This window comes from Prionailurus viverrinus, chromosome B2 (assembly GCF_022837055.1).
Source record: "Prionailurus viverrinus isolate Anna chromosome B2, UM_Priviv_1.0, whole genome shotgun sequence".
Lineage (NCBI taxonomy): Eukaryota > Metazoa > Chordata > Mammalia > Carnivora > Felidae > Prionailurus > Prionailurus viverrinus.
In genome coordinates, this window is record NC_062565.1 from 54,739,344 (window position 1) to 54,752,610 (window position 13,267).

Here is a 13,267-nt window from a genome sequence, read left to right on the forward strand (position 1 = left end):
TCAAAGTTTAAGAGCTGAACTTGGGCTTTTTTACTGAGCTCATTAGATTGTCTAGTCGTACTTTTGTTGGTCCTTTGGGTCTCTGACATTTTTTCTGCCTCTTTTTTCCCTCTCCTATAAAGGAAAACAGTGTTGCGGGGGAGCCAAGACAATCCTGTGCGTGTACATTTAAACCATACATAGGTATGTAGGCAGGTGTATCTCAAATAGGTATACTAAATTCCTCAGAGGAAAGACAGAAAACTGTTTACAGTTCAGTCAAGTGTCTGTGGCTGATTTAGGGTTAAGAGTAGAGAAACCAAGGCAGAGACTGCATAATTCCTAGTCTGAGTTAGATACAAACAGCCCAGTAACAGAAAATGTTTGGGGTTTTTCATTGCAGACCTAGGGTGTTAGGATACAAGATTTGATATGGTCCTACTTTGATCTGCACCAAGGTCGAGGGTAGTAGGATGAGGCAGCATGATGTCTAAGTGGGGATAATCTGTATGTCATATGGCCTAGGGGTGGAGAGCACACGTTCTGGTGCCTTACTACCTGGGGTTGAATACTGGAGCTGCCTCTTAATGGTGGTTATATTTTTTCTCCAATTTGATTTTCTCGTCTGAAAAATAGAAAATATAATAATACTGTCTCATAAGGTTAGGAAGCTTTAATAAAGTTAATACATGTAAAGTACTTAGAGCAGTGTTTGGCAGATAGTAAGCACATAATAAAAGGTAACTATAACTTATTTGTTACTTTCTAGTTTCTTTGTGAGATTTGCAAAAGATGGTGCACATAGAGAACATTGGGTTCTTTCCCCAAATATCCCTTTGAGTGATTTAAAAATGATTGCTACAAATATGTGTATAATAACAAAAAAATATGTAAGAACTTGAGTTGTATGAGATAAGCTAATAGAATTTGGAATACTAGAATTTTATTACAATGAATAAGTGCAGATTTTAATTTTAGTCCAGTTCTTTTTATGTCAGTTTAGCAGTATGTATAGATAGTTGCTAGACTGACAACTGGATGGTTCCTGATCATGAGTAGTTTTTACATCTGGATTCAAAGGGTGGAATGGGAGGTGCTTTTGAAATTCAGTTATTTTCTAGCTCTCAGAAGACTAAAAGGTTACTATGTAATAGGATAAAGAGCGTAAAGGGTAAAGAATGCCATGGGTTTTGTAAACACTTAGACCAGTAGAATTTGGTGGAAGTGACGCTGTACTAGTTTTTGAGTGCAGACCTTAAGAAACTGGCAGCTTCTACTTCCTGTATCTGGCATACTTTCTTTGGGAATCCTGAGATGTCATGAAGAAGTCTAGCTAGACTTGCTCAGATCTGCTTGGTGGAGAGGTCTGTTCTGAAGCCTGGCATAAACTAGCAACTGCCATACTGGAGAGGCCATGTCTTGGCATTTCTCGACAGTCCCAGCGGAGCTCAGCCTTTTAGCCATCTCTGCCAAGGTGCCAGACGTGAGTGAAGCCATCTTGGGCTCTTCAGTCTATTTATTCATCATTTCAAGACCTCAGGTGACCTCATGTGATGCCATATGGAACAGATGAATTGCTGACTGTATCCTTTCTGAATTTCTGACCAACAAAATTGGGAGAAAATAAAACTGTTGTTGCTTTAAGCTGCTAAGTTTTAGGGGTAATTTATTATGCGGTAACATGTAACTGGAATCCATAGGTAAGCTAGAGCTTCTGGCTTCTTAAATTTAAGCAGAAATCAAAGCAGTGTAACCTAGATATCCTCAACTCTACCATGATTTGGAAAGACTTTGAAACATAGTGAAAATTTTATAACTCAGAACTATAGTTAATAGTATGGAAAATTAAATTCTGGTAATTAGATGAGTAGAGAAGATAATCTGAGCTCCCTCAGATTACTCAGAAGGGACAGAAATAGGAACATTCTTGATGAATGCTTTCCACTTTTCACAAGTTTGATTGGTGAGGCTGCTTAAAAAGAGTTAGCTGAGAAGTTGATGCCTTTTTAATTTTGAAGAACAGAAGCTTGCTACATTTCTGAGATCTGCCAGGAGTTTGAAAATCTTTTAAGGTCTTCTTTATTTTCAGAGATACCTTTTTATGTTTCAGGACCTGAGGAAGAGAGGTAATAAGGTATAAGGTAGTTGATGTTTTCAGTGTTCTTACCCTCTCAGAGTTTGCCAAAATTTAGAGTAGACCAAAAATCAGCTGAGAGATGGTGAACTAAGAGATATGGTTAGGGCCTTATGTAGGTGCTGTGGGGGATTTAAAACACTTAAAAAAACATTTTTTTTTAAACTTTATTTTAGAGAGAAAGAGACTGTGAGCTGGGGAGAGGGGCAGAGTGAGAGAGAAAGAGAGAGAGAGGGGCTCTCAAGCAGGCTCCAAGCTCAGCATAGAGACTGACGCAGGGCTTGATCCCACGACTGCCCAAGATCATGACCGGAACAGAAATCAAGAGTCAGACACTTAACCAAGTGAGCTACCCAGGCGCCCCCTAAAGCACTTTATTACATAGGAAGGTTATAAATAAGTGAGTAAAAGCACTCATAAGTTACTATAGACACCATTACCATATAGGCTCCTTGATTTTTGTGTGCTGTTTTGAAAGGTTGCAGATTTTTTTTAAATTAACATGTTTTTGTTTTATTCTTTTAAATATTCATTTTGAGAGAGTGAGAGGTACCTAGATTAATACACAGTTTATAAAAAGTGTGCTTGCTGGGGTGCCTGGGTGGCTCAGTTGGTTAAACATCTGACTTCTGCTCAGGTCATAATCTCATAGTTTGTGAGTTCGAACCCCACATCAGGCTGTATGATGTCAGCATAGAGCCTACTTTGGATCATCTGTCCCTTCTCACACTTCTCCTCTCCCATTTACATGTGTGTTCTCTTTCTCTCTCAAAAATAAATGAACATTAAAAAAATGAAAAGTGTGCTTGCTGTTCTGATATATCTTTAATCTAAGTCCCTAACTGCCAAAATTCTCTGAAGCACATGCTACATAGAAAATCTCGAGCTACTGGGGTCCTTCATAGTACTTCATAGCTAATACTTAATAAATGCTGTATCTATATCCAGCATTATGTTTGGTGTTACAGAGGATTTATATTTTTTTAGTTTGAGAGAGTAGAGACTGTTTTCATGAAACAAAGTGCAAAATAATAATCTGCCAGAATGTTTGATACAGTCTCTAAGAGTTATGAAAAAGTAAGGGGGATATTGCTACAGACTGGATTCATCTAGGAAGGCATCATTGAGCTGACAGTGTTCGAACTGAATTTCAAAAGATAACAGATAAAGGAGGTACAGGTATTCTGATGGGTGGGATATTGTGCCAACTGTACCCTCAAATATTTGAATAATTTTCTGAGGAACTAAAAATATTGAATTGGGTCAACAAAATGGGAAACCTTTGTCCAAGCCATAAAACTGCTTTCTCATATTTTCATTTGCAAATATATTTGAGCATCTCTTGGAATAAGTACCTCCTTTCCCTTTACCCCAGACACAAAAAAATAGCTAGTGTTCTATCCGCTTGAATTTCAGATAATAATGATGAAAATGTAAATTTAATAATAAATAAGATTTGATTTCCCATGGCTTATACGAAAAAATTGTAACAAGTCAATTTCTTTTTCGTACCTTATTTTTCCCTGCTTTTATTTCATTCTCCATGTGTTTGAATAAACATAGCTGCACCATTGGTCCATATTGACTCTTAAGTTTCAACCTTTCCTCCCCAGCTAAGTAAAGCCATATTTTGATAATCTGCTGTAGGCTCCTTAACTTCAAAAACTTCAGTCCTTAACCACATCTTTCATGAATCAGTTTGGCTCCCCTTCTTCCATTCATCTTTAAAATGCCCACAGTGCTATATAGTTTAAAAACTTAGAACCAAGTAAAGTTGAACAATTTTCTACTGGGCTACATTGTAAAAATGGGAAAGGAAAATTACTTTTTTTTGTTTTGTTTTGTTTTTTATTTGGAGGACATTTGCCAGTTGGAACCTCAACAAAGATTGAGTTTGGGAGGCCTTTAATTGTGCACCAAAAGGTTACTGCAGAAGAAAACATAAGGGAGATGTCATAAAGAAGAAAATTTGAAGCTCAGTAATAGAAAACTGTGTGAAGAAATAGGCATTCTGCCAATTAGCTGGGTGCTTGAAATAAAAAGTTTGGAATTAAAGAAACAGATGCAAATTTCAAAGACTGGATTAACTTAGTTCATAAAGAAACTGGGGAGTGGAGAACAAACTTCAGGTTATGGGAGTTGTAAAGCATATTTACTATTCTTTATAGTTTTGCTCCAAAATACTTGGTTTTTATAATGTTAAATGTAAAATCAGAATTGTTAATTTAGTATTTTATGTTAAACCATTGAAATAAAATTCTAGGTATATTTAGGTGAAATGAATTATGATCATAGGAGTTCAGTCTTGAACTGTTGACTGTCCTAGCAGTCAGTAAATAATTCCCAAACTGGGCATAGTGTGGTTATGAGTTTGTAGGAAGGCTATCCAACAAAGCATATAAATGGTGTCTAACCCTCGGTCTCCTTATCTGTTGAATAGTCGTGACACAATTGTATAAGTAACCAATTAATAAAAGAAAACATTTGTATGTATTAAGGAGATGTGCAGGAAAACATTAAATGTTCTTTCCATAAATGTCTGGCTATTCTTATGTTGCATTAGTTTGAAGTGAAGTAGGGTTCTTTAAGGTTTATTACTATGCTTCTTTTATCTTTTAGGCATTGTCACCCAAACCAAAAAAAGCAAGAAAGGAGATTGCATTCTTTATTGAAAGAGATTTTTGCTGGATGTAGAATTTTAGGTTGGCAGGTACTTGTTTTTTTAAGATTTTATTTTTAAATAATCTCTACACCCAATATGGGGCTCAAGCTTAAAACTCCAAAATCAAGAGTCTAATGCTCTACTGACAGCCAGCCAGGCCTCCCGTACGTTTTTTTATTTATTTTATTTATTTTATTTATTTTTAAGGAGATTTTTAGACAGGTACTTTCTTTTAACACATTTAAGATACATAATTCTCCTGTGTTTTGGCTCCCATTTTTGCTATTGAGAAGTCAACTGATAGTCTAACTGTAGCTCCTTTGAGGGTAAGATAGCCACTGTGCTATTGTGATGGCCCTCATGTCAGGATATAGATCGATATGGGGGTCAAGATTGCTATGAGGACTGAAGCAGTAGAGACTATGATAACAGGATAGGCAGTAGTAGGAGAGCATTTGGTAGTGGGTACTGTAGGGATGATGACTATAGAGGAGGCTGGGACTGCTATGAAGACAGGTATGACACGAGATGATGGGTCATGGAGCTCCAGAGATGTTTGCTCTTGGGATAATCATAAGCATGACGGTAGAGTTTCCCTACCGCCCCCCCCCCCCAAGACCCAAACTGAATCTAAATCCTCGCAGTACTCCTAATGAAGAAGATTCCTCTGCTAGCAGAGGTTCTGGTTCATTGAGCAGCCTCTGTCTTTGGAGGGTCAAAGCTTGTTAACACAGCGGCTAGAGACCAAGAAGTAGAATAGCAGCTATGGAACGAATGGGAGAAACTGCGACACCAGCTGCATGAGCCAAAACTAGAACAACAGCCTCAGGAGAGACACGCAAGCTGGCGAAGCGAAGAAACTCAAGAACAGAACAGTCCAGGACAGGAATTGAGTCATCACAGACTGGGACCTCAGCCCCATCTTGCAGAAATGCACGAAGGAGAGTGAAAGTTTCTAGAAAGTGAAACACTCAATGAAGAGGAAGACTGTCACTCTCCAACTTCTAAGCCTCCCAAACCTGAACAGCCTTTAAAAGTAATGCCAGCCCCTCCACCAATGGAGAATGCTCAAATGAAGCCAAGTTCTAACCCTCCTGCTCCATTTTAGACCTCAGATACAGAGCAGCAGTCCCCTACCAGTGGGGGGAAAATAGTTCAGGCTTAACCATCTGGGGAAGGACCAGCAAGGAAAGATGAAAATAAAGTAAATGAAGTGAGTGTCCCAAAGGGCCAAAGTGGGAACTCCAGCCGTGGTCCAGAAGATGGAGGGAACAGAGACCACCTAAAGGAGACAGGAAAGATGGCAAAAAGGATCAAGACTCCCGATCTGCACCTGAGTCAAAGAAACCTAGAGAAAATCCAACTTCCAAGTTGGGTTCGGCAAGCAAGTATTCTGCTTGCTCTGTTGGTGAAGATGGGAATGAGGGAGAAGATTATACTGAATGGACCTCTGCATCTTGTGCTTTCTTCTAGTCTCACTAGGAACATTCGAGAGCAAATCAAACCTCTATCCAGACAGGACTGTAAAACCCACCATCTCCTGGAGACCTTTCTTTAAAAACAGAAATAAAAAATTCTTTTGCAGGCTGCTGCAGCCTTTACAGTATTGAATTAACTGGAGAATCACCAGTGTAGTCCAAGAAAGAGACGTACAACTTTGAAGGGAAAAGTTGTACAGTTTTACGACATATGCAGTTGGCCCGTGTGATTAGTGCCTGGGGGTCTCCACTTAGCAAAATGGCAAGTGATAGTGATGCTGTGTTTGGATCTGGTTGGGCAGTTGGGCAGGTATAAGGAAGAGTGTGAGATTTCTACCTTTGCATTCTTATCCTATTGTGGCATGTATGAATTCTCAAACATTATCTGAATAAATTTTCTGTCCTTGGAAAAATAGGTTTAGTCTCTGAAGTTGTTTTAGTCTCTAGGAGGCTGCTAGCCCCTCCTCTTATTTAATTCTGAGTTACTGGGGCCAGCCTAAGGGGAATTTCTTCATTTTTATACCTCTTCACCTCCAGGGGAATAGTTAAGGAGTGAATCTGTTCGCCACTAAAGAATAAGAATAGGATTGCCTGGTGACCAAAATAAGTGAGAAAATTGTGGTTTGAAAGGAAGCTGTGGCGAGGCAACAAATTACTTTGCACCATTAATAGGGGGAAATGGTATGACCTCCAGTAAACATTGGAGCAGGAAGCACTTAGGGGTTGTGGGAATTCCCAACTCTTTTATATATCCTGCTTTTGCCTTTTCTTAAACAGTGAGTGTCCTTTCTGAAAGTTCTGAAACCCTGAACTGTTGAAATCTTGAAGCTTTAAAAATTTGGGCTATTGTCCTGGTCTTAGTTCTTCATGCTACTTTTTTTTTTTCATTCATCTAAATTTTATTTTTTATTTTATTTTTAACGAAATTTATTGTCAAATTGGTTTCCATATAACACCCAGTGCTCATCCCAACAGGTGTCCTCCTCAGTGCCCATCACCCACTATCCCCTCCCCTCACCCCCCATCAACCCTCAGTTCTCAGTATTTAAGAGTCTCTTATGGTTTGCCTCCTTCCCTGTCTGTAACATATTTCCCCCAGTTCCCCTCCCTGCCCCGGTCTTCTGTTGAATTTCTCAGGATCCACATATGAGTGAAAACATATGGTGTCTGTCTTTCTCTGCCCGACTTATTTCACTTAGCATAACACTCTCCAGTTCCATCCACGTTGCTACAAATGGCCAGATTTCATTCTTAACCATTGCCAAGTAGTATTCCATTGTTATAAACCACATCTTCTTTACCTGTTTGTCAGTTGATGGACATTTAGCCTCTTTCCATAATTTGACTGTGTTGAAAGTGCTGCTATAAACATTGGGGTACAAGTGCCCCTATGCATCAGCACTCCTGTATCCCTTGAGGAAATTCCTAGCAGTGCTATTGCTGGGTCATAGGGTAGATCTATTTTTAGTTTTTTGAGGAACTTCCACACTGTTTTCCAGAGTGGCTGTACCAGTTTGCATTTCCACCAACAGCGCAAGAGGGTTCCTGTTTCTCCATATCCTCGCCAGCATCTATAGTCTCCTCATTTGTTCATTTTAGCCACTCTGACTGCCATGAGGTGGTATCTCAGTGTGGTTTTGATTTGTATTTCTCCGATGAGGAGTGACGTTAAGCATCTTTTCATGTGCCTGTTGGCCACGTGGATGTCTTCTTTAGAAAAGTGTCTATTCATGTCTTCTGCCCATTTCGTCACTGGATTATTTGTTTTTTAGGTGTGGAGTTTGGTGAGTTCTTTATGGATTTTGGATACTAGCCCTTATCTGATAGGTCATTTGCAAATATCTTTTCCCATTCATTTGGTTGCCATTTAGTTTTGTTGATTGTTTCCTTTTTTATCTCTGAGGTCAGAGAGGTTTTTTCCTATTTTCTCCTCTAGAGTTTGATGGTTTCCTGTATCACATTCAGGTCCTTTATCCATTTTGAGTTTATTTTTGTGAATGGTGTAAGAAAGTGGTCTAGTTTCGTTCTTCTGCGTGTTGCTGTCCAGTTCTCCCAGCACCATTTGTTAAAGAGACTGTCTTTTTTTAATTGGATATTCTTTCCTGCTTTGTCAAAGATGAGTTGGCCATACTTTTGTGGGTCCAGTTCTGGAGTCTCTATTCCATTGGTCTATGTGTCTGTTTTTGTGCCAATACCATGCTGTCTTGATGATTACAGTTTTGTAGTAGAGGCTGAAGTCTGAGATTGTGATTCCTCCCGCTTTGGTTTTCTTCTTCACTATTAACTTTGGCTATTCGTGGTCTTTTGTGGGTCCACACAAATTTTAGGATTGCTTATTCTAGCTTCGAGAAGAATGCTGGTGCAATTTTGATTGGGATTGCATTGAATGTGTAGATAGCTTTGGGTAGTATTGACATTTTAACAATATTTATAATTCTAATCCATGAGCACGGAATGTTTTTTTCCATTTCTTTGTATCTTCTTCAATTTCCTTCATAAGCTTTCTGTGGTTTTCAGCATGTAGATCTTTTACATCTTTGGTTAGGTTTATTCCTAGGTATTTTATGCTGCTTGGTGCAATTGTGAATGGGATCAGTTTCTTTATTTGTGTTTCTGTTGCTTCATTATTAGTGTATAAGAATGCAACTGAGGGGCGCCTGGGTGGCGCAGTCGGTTAAGCGTCCGACTTCAGCCAGGTCATGATCTCGCGGTCCGTGAGTTCGAGCCCCGCGTCAGGCTCTGGGCTGATGGCTCAGAGCCTGGAGCCTGCTTCCGATTCTGTGTCTCCCTCTCTCTCTGCCCCTCCCCCCTTCATGCTCTGTCTCTCTCTGTCCCAAAAATAAATAAACGTTGAAAAAAAAAAAAAATTTAAAAAAAAAAAAAAAAAAAGAATGCAACTGATTTCTGTACATTGATTTTGTATCCTGCGACTTTGCTGAATTCATGTATCAGTTTTAGCAGACTTGTGGTGGAGTCTGTCAGGTTTTCCATGTATAGTATCATGTCGTCTGCATAAAGTGAAAGCTTGACTTCATCATTGCCAATTTTGATGCCTTTGATTTTCGTTTGTTGTCTGATTGCTGATGCTAGCACCTCCAACACTATGTTAAACAACAGTGGTGAGAGTGAACATCCCTGTTGTATTCCTGATCTCAGGGGGAAGCTCTCAGTTTTTCCCCATTGAGGATGATATTAGCTGTGGGCTTTTCATAAATGGCTTTTATGATGTTTAAGTATGTTCCTTCCATCCCGACTTTCTCAAGAGTTTTTATTAAGGATGCTGAATTTTGTCAAATGCTTTTTCTGCATCAACTGACAGGATCATATGGTTCTTATCTTTTCTTTTATTAATGTGATGTATCATGTTGATTGATTTGCGAATATTGAACCAGCCCTGCAGCCCAGGAATGAATCCCACTTGATCGTGCTGTTGATTGATTTGCTAGTTATCTTGTTGAGAATTTTTGCATCCATATTCATCAGGTATCTTGGCCTGTAGTTCTCTTTTTTTGTTGGGTCTCTGTCTGGTTTGGGAATCAAAGTAATTCTGGCTTCATAGAATGAGTCTGGAAGTTTTCCTTCCCTTTCTATTTTTTAGAACAGCTTGGGAAGGATAGGTATTATCTCTGCTTTAAATGTGTGGTAGAATTCTCCAGGGAAGCCCTCTGGTCCTGGACTCTTATTTGTTGGGAGATTTTTGATAACTGATTCAATTTTTTCACTGGTTATGGGTTGGTTCAAATTTTCTATTTCTTCCTGTTTGAGTTTTGGAAGTGTGTGGGTGCTTAGGAATTTGTCCATTTCTTCCTGGTTGTCCATTTTGTTGGCATATAATTTTTCACAGTATTACCTGATAATTGCTTGTATTTCTGAGAGATTGGTTGTAATAATTCCATTTTCATTCATGATTTTATCTATTTGGATCATCTCCCTTTTCTTTTTGAGAAGCCTGGCTAGAGGTTTAGCAATTTTGTTTATTTTGGTTTCATTGATCTGCTCTACTGTTTGTTTAGATTCTATATTGTTTATTTCTGCTCTGATCTTTATTATTTCTCTTCTTTCTGCTGGGTTTGGGCTGTCTTTGCTGTTCTGCTTCTATTTCCTTTAGGTGTGCTGTTAGATTTTGTATTTGGGATTTTTCTTGTTTCTTGAGATAGGCCTGGATTGCAATGTATTTTCCTCTCAGGACTGCCTTCACTGCATCCCAAAGCATTTGGATTGTTGTATTTTCATTTTTGTTTGTTTCCATATATTTTTAAATTTCTTCTCTAATTGCCTGGTTGACCCACTCATTCGTTAGTAGGGTGTTCTTTAATCTCCATGCTTTTGGAGCGTTTCCAGACTTTTTCCTGTGGTTGATTTCAAGTTTCATAGCATTGTGGTCTGAAAGTGTGCATGGTATGATTTCAATTCTTGTATACTTATGAAGGGCTGTTTTGTGACCCAGTATGTGATCTATCTTGGAGAATGTTCCGTGTGCACTTGAGAAGAAAGTATATTCTGTTGCTTTGGGATGCAGAGTTCTAAATATATCTGTCAGGTCCATCTGATCCAATGTATCATTCAGGGCCCTTGTTTCTTTATTGACCATGTGTCTAGATGATCTATCCATTGTTGTGAGTGGGGTGTTAAAGTCCCCTGCAGTTACCACGTTCTTATCAATAAGGTTGCTTATATTTGTGATTAATTGTTTTATATATTTGGGGGCGTCTGTATTCGGTGCGTAGACATTTGTAATTGTTAGCTCTTCCTGATAGATAGACCCTGTAATCATTATATAACACCCTTTTTCATTTCTTGTTACAGCCTTTAATTTAAAGTCTAGTTTGTCTGATATAAATATCACTACTCCAGCTTTCTTTTGACTTCCAGTAGCATGATAGATAGATCTCCATCCCCTCACTTTCAATCTGAAGATATCATCAGGTCTAAAATGAGTCTCTTGTAGACAGCAAATAGATGGGTCTTATTTTTTTTTATCCATTCTGATACCCTATGTCTTTGGGTTGGAGCATTTAGTCCATTTACATTCAGTATTATTATTGAGAGATATAGGTTTAGAGTCATTGTAATGTCTGTTACAGTTTCATGCTTGTAGTGGTGTCTCTGGTACTTTGTGGTCCTTGCAACATTTCACTCACAGAGTCCCCCTTAGGATCTGTTGTAGGGCTGGTTTAGTGGTGATGAATTCCTTCAGTTTGGGAAAACCTTTATCTCTTCTTCTATTCTGAATGACAGACTTGCTGGGTAAAGGATTCTTGGCTGCATATTTTTTCTGTTCATTACATTGAAGAGAAATGACAGGAGTGGGGTGGGGGGAGAAAAAGTAAACATTGATTAGGCAGAGAAACTAAAAGGCTTAATCCAGAGAGAGAGAAAGGAAAATAAAGAAGGAGGTGGGGAAAACGAAACGAAGATAATGTTACCCAGACAGAGAAACTATATGGCTTGATTATTCCAGAGAGAGAAAGGAGTGTAAAGACGGAGGTGTAGAACATGTATCAAGACAATGGATTCAATATGCCTGTTTAGACAGACTAATAACCAGAGTAACCAGCCTAGGGGAGGGAAGAGATAAGAAGGAGAAAAGGGGGGAGGGAGAATATAGCTATTTATGCAGAATTGACCTAGAGTTAATCCAGGCAATGCTGCATCGCTTGTCTGCAGGAGCTGTCTGCCGGGTCTGTGCCACTCTGGTGGATATGCGGTTACCCAGTGCAAAAGTGTGTGGTTTGGCATTTTCTGGACCGTCCTCCACTATGGGCCCCGGGAGTGATCCCTGAGGCCCTGCCTTGGTGGTTGGGTGGTGGGGGTGCGGTGGGAATGGTGATTTCCCAGTCTCTTCTCCATGGAGCTGGACCCAGTGGACTCAGTTGGAGTCGTCCTCACTGTGCCACGGGTGCAGACGGGGCGGACCCTTCTCTCTCCGCCAATTCCCCTGACCCTGAGCTTGGCTGGGATTCAAAGTCCCGCTCCGTGTGCTCTGGCACTGGGGAAGCGCCTCTCCATGCCACGGGATATGTGGTCCCAGCTGGCTTTGTGCTGCCGCATTTCAGGGAGGACAGCCTTCTACTGTGGACTGAGAGCTGTTGCCCTAGCCACCTCGAGCCTCCGGGGTGGCGGATGCCGGCAGGCTTTGTCTTTTCCCACAGTACTTCAGGGAAAGGGCAGGCTTTTCCTCTTGCAGACTGAGCCCTCAGCCCAGCCACTGTGCCCGGGGGTGGCAGACGCAGGCAGGTTCCGTGCTATCGCGCAGCCCTCCAGGGAGGGAATCACTTTCTCCAGCTGCGGAATGAGCCCCTGACCTACCACTGCACCCAAGGCTGGCTCCTCTCCTCCCCAAATGCGCGAACAGGGAGCCGGCTCCAGTCCGAAGAAAGCCCCACAGTTAGAGATCAGATCCCTCTCAGTCTCAGTCTGAGGTCTTTCTCCTGTCCAGCTATGGTCCTGCACTCCCCTAGCCGTTCTTTCTCTGCCCTTTGTCTCTCCGCAGAAGGGGGTTCCTCCCCTCCATGCCCGCGAGGCCTTTTTTTTTTTTTAATCTCCCCCAGTTCGCAGTTACCCACTCATTTTTTTTTCCAGCTTTCCCATTTTCTTCGTAGTAGACTCAGTCTCATTTCCTCCCAGGCTTTGGTGTTCAAAGTCCTTTGGCTTCTACAGTTAACTAAGGATTCCCCCTACTTCTCAGCCATGTTGGCTGAAATATCTCCCTCATGCTACTCTTTACTGTTACCTACCACAAAGCAGCCTCTGTCTGTCTGTCTGTCTTTCTTTCTTTCTTTCTTTCTTTCTTTCTTTCTTTCTATCTATCTATCTATCTATCTATCTATCTATCTATCTATCTAGATATGAGAGAGCATGAGAGGGGAAGAGGCTGAGAGAGAGGGAAAGAGAGAATCGCAAGCAGGCTCCACACTGTCAGCACCGAGCCTGATGGGGGGTTTGATTTCACAAACTGTGAGATAATGACCTGAGCTGAAATGAAGAGTTGGACTCTTAACTGATTGAGCCATC

At 40.4% G+C, this 13,267-nt stretch overlaps 1 protein-coding gene and 1 pseudogene across 2 annotated transcripts in view; both read left to right on the forward strand.

Annotated features, from left to right (window-relative positions):
- PRIM2 (DNA primase subunit 2) overlaps positions 1-13,267 on the forward strand; it is a 350,775-nt gene that overhangs the window by 33,216 nt on the left and 304,292 nt on the right. The gene's annotated exons all lie outside the window — the stretch shown is intronic.
- LOC125165544 (eukaryotic translation initiation factor 4B-like) lies at positions 1,394-6,483 on the forward strand (annotated as a pseudogene).